This window comes from Jatropha curcas, chromosome 10 (genome assembly GCF_041381405.1).
Source record: "Jatropha curcas cultivar XTBG-Jc1 chromosome 10, XTBG_Jcur_1.0, whole genome shotgun sequence".
NCBI classification, from domain to species: Eukaryota; Viridiplantae; Streptophyta; class Magnoliopsida; order Malpighiales; family Euphorbiaceae; genus Jatropha; species Jatropha curcas.
Window position 1 is genome coordinate 18,729,491 of NC_143160.1, and position 21,191 is coordinate 18,750,681.

Consider the following 21,191-nt stretch of genomic DNA (forward strand, 5'->3'; position numbering starts at 1 on the left):
ATTCAAGGCATTGTTAGGATTACCATAAGATAGGTTAGGATGATTCCTTAACCTGTTATCATATGAATTTGAATAAGGGTAATTCTTTCTTCCTTGATTCATCACATTGTTCACTTGCTCCAAAGTCTGTGGATTTAAGGAGTCCATGATGCATTCCCCAATTCCATGTTATCCATTGCACCTATCACACACTTGCATAATCGAATTCACAGGATTAGTGGTTAACATGTCCAATTTCCTTACCATGTTATCTACCTTGGCATTGAGTGCTGTAATGGCGTCTATTTCATAGACTCCTGCGGTTCTTCTCCTTTCGGTATTGTTTTGGTAGTGGCTGTTGCTTGCCATCTCCTCTATCAACTCATATGCTTCATTAATACCTTTCTTTTCAAAGGATCCACCTGCAGCTGCATCTAAAGTGATTTTAATATTAGGAGATAATGCATTATAAAAAGTTTGTACCTGTAGCCACTTGGGCAAACTGTGATGCGGGCACTTCCTTAGCAAGTCCTTGAATCTTTCCCAAGCTTCGTACAAGCTCTCTTGATCATGATGAGCAAATGTCATTATCTCATTACGCAGCTTGGTGGTTTTTGAGGATGGGAAGAATTTAGCTAGGAATTTTTGAGCTAATTCATCCCATGTGGTAAAACTTCCAGCGGGACACGATTGTAACCATGATCTAGCTTTATCCCTAAGAGTAAAAGGAAAAAGCCTCAACTTGATTGCATCTTCAGAAACACCATTTTGTTTGAATGTGTCACAAATTTCCAAAAAATTGGTGATGTGAGCATTAGGATCTTCACTAGGCAAACCTCCATATTGGATCGAGGTAGAGAGCATTTGGATAATTGCAGGTTTAATCTCAAAGTTATTAGCTTCTACACTAGGTCTTGTAATACTTGAGGTTGTCCCATTCAGATTAAGTGTTGTATAATCCCTTCAGGTACGGATCGGATGTTGAAGTGGTGCTCCAACTACGTTTTCGTTTCTGTTTTCGTTTTCGTTGGCCATGTCTACTTGTTGTTCGAGTTTTATTTCTCTTGCTTTTCTTGCAGCGTTGTACCTACGAAAGGTCCTTTCAATTTCTGGGTCAAAGACTAGAGGTTCAGTCGTCCTTGATCTTCTTTGCATAAAACACCTGGAACAGCACTTAAAAGAAAATTAAATAAAAACGAAAGAGTGTCTAAATTAATAACAGGGTAATTCGTATTGATATTGATACGCCAATCCCCGGCAACGGTGCCAAAAACTTGACAGAGGTTTTCGCAAGTGTACGAAATCGCAACAAGTAATATAGAGTAAGAAAGTATCGTATCCACAGGGATTGTTTATCAATTACCAAAATTATGTTAACCTATTATTATTTAGACGATGATAAAAGGAATTCGCTGTAAAGTAAATAAAATTCAAAATAAAAGAGATCAAACACAAAATTTAGGTGAAAAGAAATCAGGGGATTAAGCTACTAGGGAATTTGATTTCATTTAATTCTATCCAGCTTCTTCTATTAGTTCATTAATCAAGTTTAATTGTTCAAGTAGGAGAAAACAACCCTAAGGTTACTAACAAGCTCTCCCGATTTATTGTTAGCTATTCTAATCCAATTTAATCACCTATCTTAATAGTGAAATTAAACATGAATCAGATCATTAGGTTTTATGGTTGTTTTATGAATTCACAACTTAATACTTTATTAACTTATGAAAGCCCCCCTTGAGTCAAACCATATAGTTTCCACATCAAGTTATTATTCTCAAGTAAATTATTACCTTGTTCATATCAATAACCCTTCTCCCGAATGTGATTATTGAAATAATTCAATCCAGGGGAATTTTTCTGCCTGGAAGCCTTAAGCACAATAATAAGTTATAACAAGAACAAAGAAAAATAAATCTGATATTATAAGCTGGAATCGAATTAAATTACATCAAATCCCTAGTATAAAAGTTTAGCTAGACATAGTAATTAAATTAAGCTCAATCATACTTGAATCATTCATTATATTTAAAGACAATAATAAAGAAAGAAACAAAATGAAGAGTTTAGAATAAAAACTGTATCACAACTATGTTGATGGCTTCCTTGAATCTTAGCACAATTATTTGAAGCTTGAAATCTTTGAGAAGAAGAGAATTATGTAAAGTGTTGCACAAAAAACGAGATCCCCTACTATGAGAAGTTCCTCCCTTTATATAGAGATCCTGAAGGCAAGTCTGACTCCTTTTAGGAAAATAGAATCCTTATTTAGCACAAAATCCTTTATAGGAGATCATAACTGTTTAGGCTCTTGATTTCTTCTTGATTAGGACTCCTTTTTCTTCAAGAATAGGTCCAGGTCTTGTTTAGTGTGTTTAGGAAACTCCCTGAAGTCGGCCCATGTGAGAAAGGCTTGATTTGCGTGTTAAATTCACGCTGGTTCCGCCTGGGCAGCACGAGCGTGCTTCATGGCACGGGCTGGGCGTGCTGTAGTCTGGAGGTCTGTCTAGAGTTGCCATGGGCGTGCTATGCTTGACACGCCCTGGTCCCATTGTAGCACGGCCGTGCCTTTTTGACACACCCTGGCCGTGCTCTCTTCTGTCTCTCCTTTGGTTTACTTGGCTTCTAGCACGGGCATGCCTTCCAGCACGGGCTGGGCGTGCTAGAAGCTGAGTGCCTTGCATTCTAAAGTTCTTTTCTGCGCCAAATTTTTGCAATTTTCTCTTAGATCAAGCGGATTAAAGACCAAGGAAGCTTTTAAACATAATTATACTAAAAGTGATTTAAAATTAAATTAAAGAAGTAAAAACTTACTAAAATTCTAATAAAAACTATATTAAAAACACTATAAAATTTACACTTATCACTTATTTAGTGTAAAATCTTCTATAGGAGATTATAATTGTTTAGGCTTTTGATTTCTTCTTAATTAGGACTCCTTTCCTTCCCAAAATAAGTCTAGGTCTTGCTTAGTATGTTTAGGAAACTCTATGAGGCGGCCCATGTGAGAAAAAGATGGATTTGCGTATTTAGTTCACGCTAATTCTGTTCTGTGTAGCACGGGTGTGCTACCAAGCACGGCCTGGGTGTGCTTTAGTCTGGAAGTCTGGGCTAGTGAAGCACGGGGTGTGCTAGGCAAGCACGGGCTAATGAATCCCTGAAGCACGGGCGTGCTACCAAGCACAGGCAGGGCGTGCTTGCTTCTGTCACTCCCGCCTAGAATTGTCATGGGCGTGCTAGGCTTGACACGCCCTGATCCCATTTTAGCACGGCCGTGCCTTTTGACACCCCCCCGGCCGTCCTCTCTTCTATCTCTCCTTTGGTTTCCTTAGCTTCTAGCACGATTGTGCCTTCTAGCACGGCCTGGGCATGCTAGAGGCTAAGTGTCTTGCCTGGTAAAGTTCGTTTCTGCGCCAAATTCCTACAATTTTCTCTTAGATCAAGCGGATTAAGAATCAAGGAAGCTTTGAACACAATTATACTAGAAGTGAATTAAAATCAAATTAAAGTAATAAAAACTTACTAAAATTCTAATAAAAACTATATTAAAAACACTATAAAATTAACACCTATCAGTTCTCATTGATAATGGGTCAGCACTGAATGTCTGCCCACTAAGGGTAGCCAGCTGTCTAGGGCTAGAAGAAGCAGACTTCACTCCATCAGACCAGATAGTCAAAGCCTACGACAGCACTAGGAGGGAGGTATTGGGGGTTGCAACATTAAAATTGGCAATTGGGCCAGCCATAATGGAGATCCCATTCCAGGTAATTTATGTGCCTACTAGCTTCAACCTACTCCTAGGTCGACCCTGGATACATCATGCTAAGGCAGTACCCTCTTCCTTGCACCAAAAGGTCAAGTTTCCTCATGAGGACAAGGTTATCACTATCCAAGGGGATGACTACAGTCAGCTCAAGAAGCCAAAGGGCCAGCCTCTCTTTAAGGTCAACCCTGAAACTACCAATCTACCCCTCTCGGGATTTCAATATGACACTGTACAGTTTATAGAAGGAAAGACTGCAAACTCTCGAATTCTCTTTGATTTCGGGACAGTGCAAATAAACTGCATAGTGCCTTTAATGCTGAAGATGTCCTATCTGCTTGGAATGATTATGGCAAGGTCCGGAAAGACCTACCCCGCACTGCAAGCTTGGGAGTGTCCGATAAATGAAGGGACCTATGGACTGGGTTACGAGCCCACTGATGAAGACCGTGCTGAGAGAACTAGAAGGGGACGCAAGGAGGGAATATAGATGCGGCCTTACCTTTTGACTCTGAATGGTTACTTCTGCAAACCGGGAGAAATGATTCCTTATCATGGCTTCCAAGAACCATTTCGCTGCCCGACTGCTAAGAAGATGCTGCCTGGATTAGAGATATTCTCAGATGTCTGGGGCAATAAGCCTGAAACAGTAACTGAACTGGAAGCAGAAGACTTCATGCAGCCCAGTCTCTTTGACGAGGTTGCAGTCATTACAGGAAATGATGGGAATCAAGACCTGCTCAACCTGATCAAGCCGAACGAAGAACCTCTCACCAACTGGTACGCCGAGGAGGAGCGCGCTGCTGATAAACCCCCTCCCGAGTCAAACCTAGTACCAAAGTCTGCAATCGAGTCATGTACTGAGTCTGAAACCGAGTCAGAGTCCAGTTCCAGTTTCGAGTCGTCTATGTCAGATTTAGAAAATCCAGATTTCAAATTTGATGTAATTTTTGAAGACGATTCCGTCATAATCAATAAAGGCTTACAAATTCTTGACTACCCCGTATGTCTATCTTTCCAAGCATTTCCAAGCAAAAATGATAAAAAAGAAATAAATGAAATAAAAAACGAAAAAGAAAAAATAATAATTGGCAAAGAAGAAAATGAACATACATACATTGCATCTGACTGTGTGAACAGGGAACAGGTCATTGAATGTTTGAAAAAGTTTGCCGATTGCTTCATGTGAAAGGCAAGTGACATCACGGGAATTGACCCAACAATAGTGGTGCACAAGATACCAGTATACCCTGAGGCTAAGCCAGTGAAACAGAAGCTAAGAAGGCTGAAGACAAAATGGTCCTTGAAAATCAAGGAGGAAGTAGCCAAGCAATTGGAGAACAAGTTCATAAAACCCATTGCCTACCCGACGTGGTTAGCGAACATAGTGCTGGTTCCCAAGAAGGATGGAAAAGTCAGAATGTGTGTGGATTACCGGGATTTGAATAAAGCATGTCCGAAGGACGACTTCCCCCTGCCACATATTGACTTGTTAGTGGACCAAATGGCTGGACACGAGATGGTCTCCTTGACCGATCTTGCTGTCGGATACAATCAAATAATGATGCATTTGCCAGACAAAGAGAAAACGGCATTCATCACGGAGTGGGGAACCTACTGCTATAGGGTCATGCCTTTTGGGCTCAAAAATGTCGGGGCAACCTATCAAAGAATGGCAACGACCATCTTTCAAGACATGATTCACAAAGAAGTAGAAGTGTACGTGGACGATATGGTTGTCAAATCGAAAACAGCTGAAGAACATACGACAGCACTTAAGAAGTTCTTCCTTAGACTTCGAAAGTACAATTTAAAGCTCAACCCGGCAAAATGTCTGTTTGGAGCTACATCCGGAGTATTTCTGGGGCATATGGTCAGTCGGAAGGGCATAGAGATTGACCCTTCAAAAGCTAAAGCCATTCTGGAAATGCCAGCACCGAAGACGGAGAAAGAAGTTCGGGGTTTCCTGGGAAGACTACAGTACATCAGCCGGTTCATTAATCAATTGGCCAATACTTGTGGTCCGATTTTCAAACTATTCAGAAAAGGAGTAGCTATCAAATGGAATGAGGATTGTCAGAGAGCTTTCGACCAAGTCAAGCAATATTTGTTATCCCCGCCGGTTTTACAGCCACCAAGGCTAGGAAAGCCTTTGCTATTGTACCTATCAGTGATAGAAGAAGCAATGGGTGCAATGCTAGCTCAACAAGCAGAAGATACAAGGATAGAAAATGCTGTGTATTACCTCAGCAAAAGGATGCTAGAATACGAGTTAAAATACAATAAGATAGAGAAGTTGTGCCTGGCCCTGGTCTGGGCCTGTACAAAGCTGCAGCACTACCTCTCGTCTTACACTACATACGTCATTTCTGAATCAAACCCCTTGAAATTCCTTATGGAGAGGCCGGTTCTTGACTGTAAGATGGCTAAGTGGGTCTCAGTGCTCGCGGGCTATGATTTAAAATTTGTACAATGAAATGCAGTGAAAGGCGAAGCCTTGGCTGATCAATTAGCGGAATTACCGGTCGAAGACCAAATGCCGGAGGTAGAATTTCCTGATGAAGATTTGTTAAGCTTGGAAAGTGAAGTCTGGGAAATGTACTTCGATGGAGCATCAAACTACCATGGAAATGGGGTTGGAGTCGTATTCAAAACTCCTTGTGGAGAATACATCCCAATCGCAGTCAAATTAGATTTCGACTGCACCAACAACGAAGCCGAGTATGAAGCTTGCATAAAGGGGTTAGAAGTAGCCTTGGAAAAAGAAATAAAGATACTCAAAGTTTTCGGAGATTCCAATCTAATAGTCTCCCAAGCCTTGAGAAAATGGAAAATTAAGGAAGAGCGTTTGGTTCCTTACCTACAACGCTTGGATGAATTGGCTCAGCAATTTGAGGATTTATCCTTCCACTACTTGCCGCGAGCCAAAAATCAGTTTGCTGACGCTCTGGCTACTTTGGCCTCCATGGTTAATGTAGGGGGAGACCAAGTCATTCGACCTCTAACAGTTCGGCTCCAGAAACAGCCAACACATGTCATGAATCTAGTCGATGACAAGCCCTGGTTTTGGGATATACAGAATTATCTTCAGAATGAAGCCTACCCGGAGGGGTCCAACAAGACTGATCAACGGACATTGAGACAGTTAGCGTCTGGATATTTCCTTACTGGGGGAGTTCTGTATAAAAGAAGTTGGAATGGCCTGCACCTAAGGTGCGTTGATGAGGGAGAAGCTCAAGCCATCATGGATTCCTTACATAATGGGGAATCCGGTCCACACATGCACGGGATAGCTCTGGCTCGAAAAATTATGAACCTGGGTTATTACTGGTCGACTATGAATGCAGATTGCGTGAGGCACGCGCGGAAGTGCCATGAGTGTCAAATTTTTGCTAAGTTGCAAAAACGGCCTCCGGTCAATTTGAATCCTATTGCTTCACCGTGGCCTTTCGCAACTTAGGGCATAGACGTGATCGGAAAGATCCACCCAAAGGCCTCCAATGGCCATCAATTCATCTTGATTGCTGTTGATTATTTCACTAAGTGGATTGAGGCAGCTTTTTATTCGGTCTTGAATGCCAAGAAGGCAGCATAGTTCGTTCGTACCAACATCCTTTGTCGGTACTGAACGCCATTCGAGATCATAACTGATAATGGGTCTCATTTTCAGAGTCAATTCTCTGATTTGTTGAATGAGAAGAAGATTCAACATCATAAGTCCTCTCCCTATCGTCCACAAACAAATGGGGCTGTAGAGGCTGCAAACAAGGCTATAAAAGTCATTTTGCAGAAGACGGTGAGAAAGCATAAAGCTTGGCATGAACAGTTGCCAAATGCTCTATAGGGATATAGGACTTCAATTAGAACGCCTACTGGGGCAACCCCATATTCCCTAGTGTATGGTATGGAAGTAGTGTTGCCTATCGAGCTGGAGGTTCAGTCAGCGAGAATCATCCGGGAAAGCCAGATCAGCGAAGCAGATTGAGCTGAGGATTATCATTTGCAACTCTTGGGTATGGATGAGAAGCGATTGCGAGCAATCCACCAAACTCAAGTTTACCAAAGAAGGATGGCACGGCACTTTAATAAGAAGGTCAAAGACCGAAAACTAGAAGAAGGTTGTTTGGTTTTGAAAGAGATTAGACAACCAGTCACAGACCCACGTGGGAAGTTCCGTCCTCATTGGGCTGGACCCTATGTGTTGAAGAAAATACTGTCCGGCGGAACCGTCATTTTGACTGATTTAGATGGTTTGGAGTTCACGAATCCCTGTAATTTAGATCAGTTGAAAAGATAATTTGTGTGATTAGCATTGCATAATGTAAAAAGAGCTACATTGGACCTGATTCTCCTCGAAAAAAAAGAAATTATATATCGGAGATATGTAGGCAGCCCTCATTGGGCGCGGTCTAAACATTAATAAAAAATCATTTCATAATTCATTTCTTCTTTGCCAAAAAAAAAAGAGAGGAAAGAAAAGAAAAAAAGGTGAAAAAAAAAGAAAAACCTGCTAAGTCGAAAACCCGAAAGGGCGGCTTAGGCAAAAGTCGGGGACCGCTAAGTTGAAAACCCAAAAAAGGGTGGCTTAGGCAAAAATGGGTAGCTCGCTAAGTTGAAAACCCGAAAGGGCAGCTTAGGCAAAAATTAGAGCTTAAATAAATAAAGTTGGAAAATGCTTAGAAAGCTTAAAAGCCAAACGACATTCTCAATTTAAGCAGTAAAGTCAAACAATCTGGAGTCAAGCAGAAAGCAAAAGAGTCCAAGCGAAATAAACAAATAATAAAGCCTAAGTCCAAGTCCAAAGCAAAAAAAAACATACATCCCAAAAATCCAAGTCCCAAATAAAAAATAAGGGAAAAATAATAAAAGTCCAAAAAGCCTATAAGAGTCTAGGTATCCCATCGCCTTCGTGGGGCAACGTCTTCCGAGTCATCCCTAGTTGGTAAACTCTGCCCAACCTCGCCTGTCCGAGGAGCCAGCACAATCTCCTCACCAGTCCCAACCTCATTATCAGCATCAGTCTGAACCCAACCTTCGAGTGCACTCAACAGTGCGGTCCTCCTTGGTCTCTCAACCGGCCAGACAGTGGCAATGAACCAGGCTCGATACTCAGGAGAAGTCTTAACACCGACAGGATTAGGTAAAGGCCTAACCATATGATGATCTCTAACCCAAGCCCTAAGGACGGCTCGGGTAACACCCAGGGTAATGGCTGAATCAGCTGAAATGTCATCCATAATCGGAACAGTCTGATCTATCCCCATCTGCCTCAAAACGCGCGAAGCGCAGTACCAAGTACAGTGTGTAAAGCCTAAAAGGTAGACCCGAGTATGGAGGAAGCTAACCTGGATAAAGCGGGTGATGTTGTACCAAGAGATGAACCACAGTATCTCATTTGGACCCAACTCAATCAGCCATGAAGTCCATGCATCAGTAGATGGGTGTGTGATCAAGATCCTCCGCATACGATACGGAGTAGGGCTATAAGGCAGGAGAGTAGGAGTAGCAACCACTTGAAGGTGGTCCTTCAACCAAACCTGAGTAATGGATCCTTTCTATTACAAAGGAATGAACTAAAAGAAGAAAAGAATAAGGAAAAGGAAAGGGGAAATACCTGGAGAATAATGGGAGAGACTGTCCAGTCATCGAACCCTAAAGCAGCCCTGTCAAGGCTCCTAATAGTCTCGGCCAGCACAATGCCGCCAATGCAGCCCATATCCTCCATATGCCGAACCATGGGGCAAAGGCACAAATCCCCAAAGCCTGGGTCCTGGTTAAACAAAAAGCCAGCCAATAAACAAAAAACCAAGGACCGCATTCTCAGCCTCATCCGGTTTGGGTCATCTGAGCGAGCCTCTGAAAATTCATCAATCAAGGGCAGCAGGATTGCTTTCTAGTCATCAACAATCATAGCCCTAGCCTGTGGTCGACTGACCTGAAACAGGTTTTCAAACGACCTGACATACCCAATTTTTACCTCATGCTCGACCAAAGGGGCATTGGGGTCACACCCTATAATAGCACAAAACTCCTCAAAAAGAGGGCAAATCTCCTCCATCATGGCCCCAAACCGAAAAACGTGAGCTTCAGGGTCCCAAAGTCTAATACAGCCCCGTAAAAAATCCCAATCAATTACTACACCCCTAAGAGTAATGACAGGAGAAAGATCGTACCTCCCCAAATTGATCTTTTCAACTTTGGAGAGACTCCTAGTCCAGTTATGCATGCTATGGTTGTAGAAGGGATTCATGTTTTTTATTTATTTATTTTGTTTATTTATTTAAAAAGAAAAGAAAGAAGAAAAAGAGAGAGAGAGAGGAAACTGACCAGAAATTACTTTTGGGCTCGAATTCCGAAGGTGAATGTGATCTAAAAAAAAAGAGAGCCTAAAAGACAGCTTTTATAGGCAAAAACACGCCCAGAGGCGGCTGCGGCCGCCGGACCCGGCAGCCCAGTCCGCCGAGCCCGGCGGCCCAATCCGCCAGACCCGGCGGGCGGCCGCTGGACCCGGCGGCAGCGGCCACCGCCAAAAATATATATATATTTTTTTTTTTCCAGTACCGTAAAAAAATAAAAAAAAAAAGAGTTTTTTTTCATTTCCAGTGCAAAAAAAAAAAAAAGTATATATTTTTTCCATAAAATGGGCTGAAAGGAAATCCTATTTTCTTTCAAATTTGATAATCATGCATACATATGAAATTTTCAATACTAACCAAGTGCAGGTACAGGCAAAGTTCAGTACAGAAAGACAGAAAAAAGAGAAAAACAGGAAAAATCTAGCAACTATCAACGGCGAGGCCTCCTCCCCCTCTGATCATCAAAAGCTATCTGAGTCCACGCCGTAGTTAGTTCTTGCTGCATCCCGAGAACCAGCTCCATCATCTGATTGACCAGCCCGACAGGAACCTAGAAATCATACAAAGGAGAATACGAGTCAATATCAAATCTCTTATGAATCTTTTTTGTGAGAGATTTTTCAGTCTTTACCTCAGTAATGTCCTTGGAAGGAAGAGTCGGGCGATCCACACTCTCCAGGGAGCCCTCTCGAAAAGCTGGAGGGCTGTTGGGAAGATAGTAGGGAATGCTGTATGGAAGGCGTAGATTGGCCAGGTCTAGGTGAAGCATCCCGGTAGCCTCCGAAATAGCCCGGGGAGCCCTGTAAGGACCAGCAGAGCGGCTAGGCCTGGCCCGAGACGGACCCTCAATTGGAGTGAAAGAAGTGGGATCGGTCGTAGGCCTCCTCCTTGGAGTCCTAGTCGAGGGACCCGAAGCCCGAGAAGAACGGGTGCCAAGCGGCTGGGAAGGAGCCGGTCCCTGAAAATCATCTAACCGAGATCCAATGGGCTGCATCAAAGAGATCCTGCAGAACTCATCATAATCTCCTCCCATGATGAACTCCACATGTGGAATACCCTCAGTATGAGCAGCGGTGAGTGTCATCCGCCTACCCGCTCGCATGTCCTCGGGAGGGGAATAAGGGACAGAGCGGCAGCCTCTTATCTGAATATCCACTCTCTCGCCCAAATAATATCGCCGCAGGACGGGGTGCGACAGGACCACCCTCCGCCGAGACAAGGCATCTGACCGCTGGAAATCAGGATCAGCCTGAATCCAGCTCTGTAGACGGGCAGTCAACGGCCCTATTTCGGCCTATAAAAGATGCAAATATGTTAGTAAATCCTTTTTATTTAACATACCCAAGAATCACTAAGCACATACCTGCTCCAGAGTGCAAGTATCAAAAAAGGCTCTCAGCTCCTTCAGCGATTTCTTGCGCTGAACAGTATGAAGGTTTGCTCGGTACCATCTCCAAGCCGAAGGCACCAGCCCTAATCCGAGATCGGTATGAAGTAGCTCTGGGCAAGTGTAAGGAAAGTACTCAAATGCCCAAGTCTGCGAAATAGAAAAAGAATCAGTGAAAAAGAAAAATCAAGACAAACAGAAAAATACGGAAAGGAAGAATGTTCTTTACATTACCTCCCAAAAGTAGTAGGTCCCGTTGAGTTTGCAGTGGCCTCGACTCAGATCACACATGTCATCGTACATGAGGCTCAAAATAGCACCGGCCCAGTCGTACTCCTCCAAATGGGACAGATTTTCCAAACTCTTTAAAATAGAAGGATTAAACTTCTCTTTCCTGTTGGACCAGAAGGTCGAAGCAAACAGCAACAACAAAGTGAATCTGGCCACCTGAGTAGCCGTCAGTTCTCCTCGCCTGTATCTAGCATAGATGTCAGGGGCCTGGAGGGATAACCAGCGTCTGGAAACGCTCAAAGCAGGAGTAACAGAGCCTGGCTCGACAACCCGAGGCAGGTCTATCCCGATCAGCTCCACTATCCGGTCAGAGGAGATCTCTGTCCTCCAGTCATCATATAGCTCGATCGGCCGAATGCCGAAAGGGATCCCAGAGATCACAGAAAAGTCCGCAGGGGTCACTATCAACTCGCCCCAAGAAAAGTGAAAAGTATTGGTGGTGTCCCACCATCTCTCGGCCAAGGCACACAGTAACTCTCTGTGGCTGCTCTGACCCATGTCAAGATGCCTTAGGTAGCCCAGATAAGACGGACCGATAATCGCTCCAACTGGGTTTTGGTGATCGAATATCTCGATCGGAATTTCAGCCACAGAGCTCTCTCCCACATCCAATTTAATACGGGAGTCCTAAAAGGTAAAGCAATCTAAGAGTTATTCCTTGGTTCCTTACTAAGGATAATATCTTAGTTCTACCCTAGCATGCATACTAATAAAACAGTAAGCACAGAAAAAATTCACATTTTGGGCCCAAAAATTACAGTTTGGCCACAGAGGCCCAAAAATCCGCTGTTTGGCCACAGAGGCCCAAAAATCCACAGTTTGGCCACGGAGGCCCGAAGATCTACATTTTTGGCCTCTAAGGCCCAAAGAAATAATTAAAACAAGCAAAGGTGAAAGGGAACTTACCCGGGCATAGATGCCGGTTATGGAGGCGTGAGTGTCAGCATCCGCCGTAACATTGGCATCCTCGAGGGAAACCCTCAGAGACGCCAGAAAATCCTCGTCACTGCTGTGGCTCGGGGAAACCATTGAGGAAGTTGAGAGGATTTGAGAGAAGTCTTTGAGTTTGAAAGTTAAGAATGAATGAAAAGTGAGAATCTTAAGCTATTTATAAGCAAATAGCTAAAAGGCGGGTCTTCTGGACGCGTCCGATTTTCGCCCTCAAAATTTGTGTTTCAGACGACCACCGACTCCCATAAATCCTTTTTATGGTTGTCGGTGGGGGGCAACTGTGAATACCCAAATTTTGAGGCTCAAAGAGCCAGTTTTCCCGGACTGCAAACAGTCCGGCCGGGCCGGAAGCCATTCGGAAAGTTCACCGGAAGTGTATCAATATGGTACTTAAAACGTCCGGGACGTTGCGCAGATCGCGGAACTAGTCCCGGAATATTTTTTGGAGGTCCGAAACTCCCGAAAAAGCCTCCGGAACGAAAAATTAGCAAACCTGCCGGCCTCGGTGGCTTAGGCCGCTGGACACGGCGGCTTTAGCCGCCTGCCCCGGCAACTCGGGCCGCCGTCCACAGCGGCTCCGGCCGCCGAGCCAAGCGGCCTAGGCCGCCGAAACAGTCCGTTTTTGCCTATAAATAGTGGCCCCGGCACTCATTTCAAGGCACTCAGTCTGTGTTGACGGACGCTCCTTCTCCCCTATGCTCCTTGCGATTCTTTACTGCTTTTCTACATTTTAGTTTAACTTTATTGCTTTCTTGCTTTGATAAGTGGTCACAAATTTGAATTAATTAATATTCTCTTAACGAGGAGCTTAACCTGGAGTTAAGAAGTGGCCGTCGATTAAATTAGGTACATGAACTAAACTCTGCCTATTTAATTTTAGCACTTCATGCATGTTTCTCTTCTACTCCTCCTAATTCTACAACTGCATAAATGCATTCATGTCATCATTAGGCAAGTAAACTGCCTCAATTAAATAAATTTAGGCTAAATGCCCGGTTAATCAATAATCGTGGTATTAAAGCCTAAATCCGACAATATTGGCTAAATAACCTAGTTAATTAATAACTACGGTTTAATCGCCTTTATTTCAAACAATTCGGCTTAAGTCCAATTAATCAATAATTGTGACTAAAAGGCCTTAATTCAAACACGTTTTTCTTGGCAATAAAATTGCCTACATTACAAATCAATTAATCACTTTTGGCAAACAAATTGCCTATAAGTAGATTAACCATTTTTTAAGCGACAAATCGCTTAAATCGAAATTTTGGCTAAAAAGCTTTTAATTAATCAACTTTTTGGCTAAAAGCCTTAAATCAATCAATTTTGGCAACAATCGCCCAATCAACATTTTTGGCAATAAAATTGCCTAAATCAACTCATTTTGGCTAAAAACCTTCAAATTAATCAATCTTTTGGCTAAAAGCCTTAAAATCAAGCATTTTGGCGACAATCGCCTAAATCACATTAATTTTTGGCAACAATTGCCTAGATCAAACTTTTTGGCTAAAAGCCTTAAATCAACAATTTTGGCATCAAATGCCTAATCAAATCAATCAATTCTTTGGCAAAATGCCTAAACAAAATGCACGAAGCATACACACACTCATGCATAAAGCATACCCATTCAAAGCCCTTTTAAAAAGGCCTAACGAACTACGTTGACTTTGATCTTCCATTCAAACGGAAGTACGTAGGCACGTTCGGGATTTAACCCCGAGTGGCAAGTCGAAATCACATAAACATTTTTCATTGGTTCAATTATTTCATTCACCCTGCAAAAGCATTCATTCATAGGTTAGTTCATCAGCATGACATAGTCTCGGGATCCACCTTGGGTTCGTAGACCATGCCTTAAACTTTGGGTTAATTAATCTAGTAATTAGGTTAATTAAAATTGGAGTCACTTAGGGTTTTTTCCTAGTTTACCCTAAAATAATTAAACAAGGTGGCGACTCATACATTCACGTGCATTTCTGCCCTTAGTCACATGCATTCATATGCGTTTGATATTTGGGGGAGGGGTTCATAGCTACTTGGTAGAACTTTTGATTTATCTGTGAATGAAGTTAGCCATATTTTTGGATTCCCCACTGAAAACGCTCAAATCCAAATAGGTAAGGATTTTCATGACCGTAGTACATGGCAACATTTCACCGATGAAATTAATTATAATCCTAGGTATTCAAAGGCATCCAAACTAAGAAATCCTGCCCTGAGATACATACACAAATTCTTGTCTAACACTATTTTTGGAAGGAGTGAGAGTGATGGAGTCTTAAGCTTAAATGAATTATACTTTTTATGGGCGATTGAAAAGGGAGTTTTGCTAAATGTTGGGTATTGGCTCTGCCAAAGATGGGCGAGGGTGGCCAGAGCGGATAAAGGGGCCATCATGATGGGGTGCTTTGTGACCCGCATTGCTAGGTATTTACAAGTCTAGAACCCGGCTAGACCAATCTATGATAGTGTAGGAGGAGGGCGCGGTACCAGATTAGATTTAGATGTCATGATCCACATGAAATTGATTGAGAATGTCGGAGATGCTTATCAGGTTATAGGAGCTTGAAAGGACAGTGCTGAGGATGAGGAAGCCGAGGCCGCAGGTGGTGCTGACATGGAGGAGGATAATCCGCCTCCTTTTGGTTCTTCTTTTGGTGCAGGTACTTCCGGTGCTGGTCCATCCTTTCAAGGAGCGTCAAACATGTCCAATGACGAAGTCCTTGTACGGATGATGTCTCGAATGGACATATTTGACACACGCCTTAACGGGATGGAATCTATGATTGCAGACAGATTCCAATCCATCGAGATTATGCACGAAAGCCTCGACTCTCGCATGGATACACTGCAAGGCCAACTCCAAACTGTTATCCAGCTCTTACAGCCACATCCACCCCCACCAGCGGAGTCTTGATGGATTTTTACTTTTTATTTGTTTTCCTATTTTGATTTGTTCTTATACACTGATCTTTTTGTGTTGAATTCGTAGTTTGATTTTTAGTTGACTATTATATCTTTTCGCAGTGTTTTCTATTAATGTTTATTTTGATCTTTTAGCTATGACATTCCAACTCCAGTTTCATTGTATTTTTCAATACAATTTTGGTAATGCTTACTGCACTCTCTTATTTCTTTTCCTCTGTTAATGCAATAAGTTTGGGAAAGTACTTATACACATTGGGGACAATGTGTTTGATTAAATTGGGGGAAGGAAAAATTTTAGCTAAAATTTTATTTTTGCTTATCATGGTTGGAATGATTATAAGTAGGCTTGAAGGTTGTCACAATTTAAGTAATTTTCGATGAATTTAGTTGATTTTCTTATTTAGTATATTTAAGCTTTAAATTTAAATTTTTGACTTAACATGATTTATTGATTTAACTATCTGTTTCTAAGATTATAGACACTAATTTTTAATGAAAATTTATGATACATAGGCATGTTTTAATCTAAAGTTATTTAACCTTGGTATTCCTAGAACAAATTAGAACTCCCTTTGAGGCAAAAATTTAAAATGCTTACATATAGAAAGAGATGATGTAGGCATTTTTTGTTGAACTTCATATTTAGCCTAGGCCACCTAACTTAAAAAAAAAATATGACTTTTGCAACCAATTTGAAGCCTATATCCAAATTTTATTGATCAAACCCTATTAAGCCTAGCTATTAAACCAATTTAAATTCCTACCCTAAGTACAATAATGTATGATTGAAGGATTCGATTTTTATTAAAACACAGCAACAAGAAGAGAGAAAATTTCATTGATGCTAGCAAGTGTACCAAATAAGCAAAATCAAAAGAGAAACACCCCATAGAAAAAAGCAATCAATCAAAGAATCCAAGTTTAGGGAATCTAAAAGCAAGGAAGAAATTATCAAAATATTATGGAAAGACCTTGCCAAAATACCTCTAGCTAGTGAAGAATTTCAAAACAGAAACTCCCTTAAAAGAAATAAGTTTTGGTATAATGAAAATCTGGATATTATACATTCTTTTGTACTCTTTGTCTACCTTTTATCCTTTTCTTTGATTAAGCTAAAATTATACCCCGAAAACCCCATTACAACCCAAAATAAAGACCTTTTGATCTTTTAAATCGTATGCATTTCAATTGTGGAGAAGGGATGACTAATTTTGCATATGGGAATGCTGAATTTGTACTATCAATTATCTTATTTTGAAAGGTTGAAAATTTTTTTAGATGATTCATACCCTATTTATCGTAAGTTGAATAGTTATTAGTGTTGAAAATCTCTTTAACTTATTTTTAAATCAAGGACTGTGCTTTATCAAAAATTGAATTCTAGCTTAAATGTAAGTAGCATGGAAAACAATTGATTTATTCACATATTTAATGATTGTGATATCTTGTGAGTTTATGAATAATTATCTCCAACCATAGTAAGCTAGTTTGTCAAATTATTTTTCTCTTAATTTTAGTTTTATTGCTTGAGGACAAGCAATGGTTTAAGTTTAGGGAATTTTGATAGGTGTCAGTTTTACAGTATTTTTAGTATAGTTTTTAATTAGAATTTTAGTAAATTTTATCACTTTCATTATTTTTAATTCATTTTTAGTATAATTTTGTTCAAAGCTTCCTTGAATCGTAATCCACTTGATCTGAAAGAAATTTGCAGGATTTTGGCACAGAAAAGAGCATTACAAAGCAAAATAATCAGAGTCTAGCACGCCCAGACCGTGCATCATAACACGCCCGTGCTAAACTAAGAGAAATCAAGTGCAGAGTCAGGGGCTAGCATGGCTAGCCCGTGCTATAGGACACGCCCGTGCCCAAAGGAACCTCAGGGCATGTCTTCCTAGCACGCCTGGGATGAAATTTATCTTGGGAAGTCAGAGCCTAGCACGCTCTAGCCGTGCTAAGGTGCACTCTCATGCCACAAAGACTCCTCTGAAGCGTGTTGCATAGCACGGCCCGTGCCCAATCATTCATAGTTCCAGACTCTAGCATGCCCAAGCCGTGCTAGATGGCACGCCCGTGTTTCAAAGGCAGAGCTGACGTGAACTAAAAACGCAAATCAATCCTTTTCTCACATGGGCCCGCCTCGGATAGTTTCCTAAACGTACTAAACAAGATCTAGACCTATTTAGGAACAGGAAAGAGTCCTAACTAAGAAGAAATCCAAGGTCTAAACAGTCATGATCTCATAAAGAAGATTTTGTACTTAATAAGGATTCTATTTCCTAAATGGAGTCAGATTTTCCTCCACGAGGTCTATATAAAGAGGGGAGCTTTTCATTGTTGGAGATCTCGAAATTTAGTATTCTTCTACATAGTTCTCTCTCTCTCAAAGATTTCAAGCATCCAAGATTTGTGCCAAGATTCAAGGAAGCCATCTACACCTAGTTTTTATATCTAAACTCTTAATCTTGTTTTTCTTTTCGTTGTTCATTACTGATTATGAAGATTTACTCAAGTATTACTGAGTTTTATTTAATTACTATGTCTAGCTAAACTCTTATACTAGGGATTTGATGTAACTTAATTCGATTCCAATTTATAATATTACATTTGCTTTTCATTGTTCTTGTTATAATTTATTATTGAACTTAAAGCTTCCAGGCAGAGTTTCTCCCCTAGATTGAATTATTTCATTAATCACTATCGGGAGAAGGGTTTTTGATATGGAAAAGGTAATGAATTACTTGAGAATAATAACTTGATGCAGAAGCTATATAGTTTGACTCAAGAGGGGTTTTCATAAGTTAATGACCTTAGGTTATGAATTCACAAAACAACCATAAAACTTAATAATTTAATTTATGTTTAATTGCGCTATTGGAAGATAGGTAATTAAACTATATCAGAATAGCTAACAATACATCGGGAGAGCTTGCTAGTGATTTTAGGATTCTTTCCCCTACTTGAACAATTAAAATTGATTAACAGACTAATAAAATAAATTGAATAGAATTAAGTGAAATCAAATTCCCTATTAGTTTAAATACTCGATTTCTTTTCACCTAAACTTTATTGCTTGATCTCTTTCTGTTTTATTTTCAAATTTACTTTCCTTATAACAAATCTCTCTTATTGTCGTTTAAATAATAATAGGTTAACATAATTTTGGTACTTGATATACAATCCCTGTGGATACGATACTCTTTCACTCTATATTACTTGTTGCGATTTCGTACACTTGCAAAAATCATTGTCATTGGTGTTTATTCAATCCATTTATGGCTAATGGCGCATTTCAGAACAATAAAGTCTGGTGCTTTGCTACTAGATCTCTGAATCGGGTCCGTTTTATTAATTTTTAACATTCTGGACCTTTGAAATGAAGTGTCTAAAGCCATAGGAGAAGTGGTGTGCGCCACACATAGTGCCGCTAGGCACTTTCCCTGATTAGAGAATCACAGAGTGAAAAATAGAGCCACTTGACTACAAGAGGAGTGGCGTGCGCCTTGCATTGTGGCGTGCCCCTTGCATTGTGGCGTGTGCCACTCCTGACACAGTCAAGGGGTTATGGTTTTTCACGAATCTCTCTCCCAACCAATCAAAAGAACGGTGTTTTCCAAACCCAAATGAAAGAAAAAAAAAGATGAGGAAAGAGGTTAATGGCTCTCAGAAGTTACCTTTGGGAGTTTTCCAATGATGTTTTGAAGATTGGATGTAAGAAAATCTAAAAGTTAGGTTCTTGAATCAAAGATCCGAGTTTGAGATCAAATGTGTGTGTTTTATGGACTTTTGCTCAACAATCTGCCGTTGTTTAAGCAAAAATCAATGAATACAAATTTAAATCCAAGTGGAAAACACAAGCTTTGACTTTGATTAAAGTTAGGTTTTAAAAATATAAGAGTTTCCTCAAGTTGATCAAAAGGCTCCTCTTTTACTCTAATCCTAAGGTTTATTTATAGGCAAATGGGTAGTGTTGCCCCATTTTAGGGCTTATGTGGCAAAATGCCACTGGTGGACCCCAAAATAGGCTCGACCCATTTTTATAAAATCAGACCGGGTGGCATGCCAAATGAGGCGATGCACCGGGTAGGACCAAAGCGCTTCCTTAAACACGGTTTCGTTGTGAAACATTCGGTAATTTGAAAAAGTAAAAATGGTCAAACATGTGCATTATCTCAGCCACAGACTACTGGTCTGAAAAACGGAGCGATTGGGAGTCCCGATCCAATCTTATATTAAAAATGAGTTATCATCACTAAGCCATTAGAGCCAAATTTTAAGCATCTACAGTTTTCCCTGTAACATCCCTCCCCGATCCACCCATTAACTCGAATGAACCGAGCCGAGACGCTACAATCTGGTTGAACCTACGTCCTGTCATGCGGAGATCATAATGTATGCTGAATAATATATCATGCTGTTGCTTTCTACATTAGTAAACCTAGATATGTACTTAATATCATTCTACTAGTTTCCAAAATGAAATGGGCCCAACTGTATGCCTTGTACATGCCATGATAAGGATAGACAGAATCAAAATATCAAAATGAGTAGCTACCCTGAAGACTGGGTCTTCCAAAGATGAACTGCAGCAGTTGTAAGATGACTCTCTACGGTCCAGTCCCAAAACCTACGAGTTAAACAAGTAACTCGCTGAGCAATAAAACTCAGTGGATATCTCAACGTATAAAGAAACATGTAAGCACACACATATGTATAAATAAACATGTAAACACACATATAGGTATAACGAAACATGTAAGCACACATATCATGATACTTCCATTATTGTACTTGCAGTGCATTATGCCGGATGACTTATGCAATTTTTAGTCAATATAACTGTATGGCTCCATAAGGTTATAGTGAAACCAAAGTGATAAGAGGAACTGTATGAAACTGGATGAATACTGTATAACTGGGCTGCTATGGCCCATATATAATCATATCCACTCAACGGCCTGTAGCTAGGGTACCAAACTGTATGGGGCACAGATCTGCTATCCTATGTCGTGACATAGCCTTATCTACGTGGTTTCTACCTAACCTCAATGGAGCATATTATTGATATGTCAATAACACAAAAGCATAGTAACTGCTTCATAAATTCATAAACCATACTGTTTACTTGTATGCTGATAGCCTCGCAAAGCGGGCAACTTGTGTTATATTAGTTTCACATCATTTGCATGATTTCATTTTATTTTTATACATTTGCTCGTGTTGTCTTTTTGTTTTAAAATGATTTGAGGAATGCAATTTGAGCAAAGGAATACAATTGCATAGAAAAAGAGGTCCAAAAGTGCATCAGAACACAAGTCGCGAGAGCGACATTGAAATTCGCGAGCGTGAGAAGCACACAAGAGAGTCAGAGTTTTTACAGGCATAATTTGCGAGAGCGACATGAAATTCACGAGCGTTAGAAGCACACAAGAGAGTCAGAGAGTTTATAGGCACAACTCGCGAGCGCGACATGAAATTCGCGAGCGCAAGTCGTGTTTCCAGCCTACATAGGTTGTACTATTTTGGTCATATC

At 40.8% G+C, this 21,191-nt stretch overlaps 1 non-coding gene across 1 annotated transcript; it reads left to right on the top strand.

The window, feature by feature from the left end:
• The first annotated feature begins 478 nt into the window (after positions 1 to 478).
• Positions 479 to 585, top strand: LOC149493216 (small nucleolar RNA R71). Its single transcript, XR_016318616.1, has one exon. It is a non-coding gene; the product is annotated as a small nucleolar RNA R71 (small nucleolar RNA).
• The last annotated feature ends 20,606 nt before the right edge of the window (positions 586 to 21,191 follow it).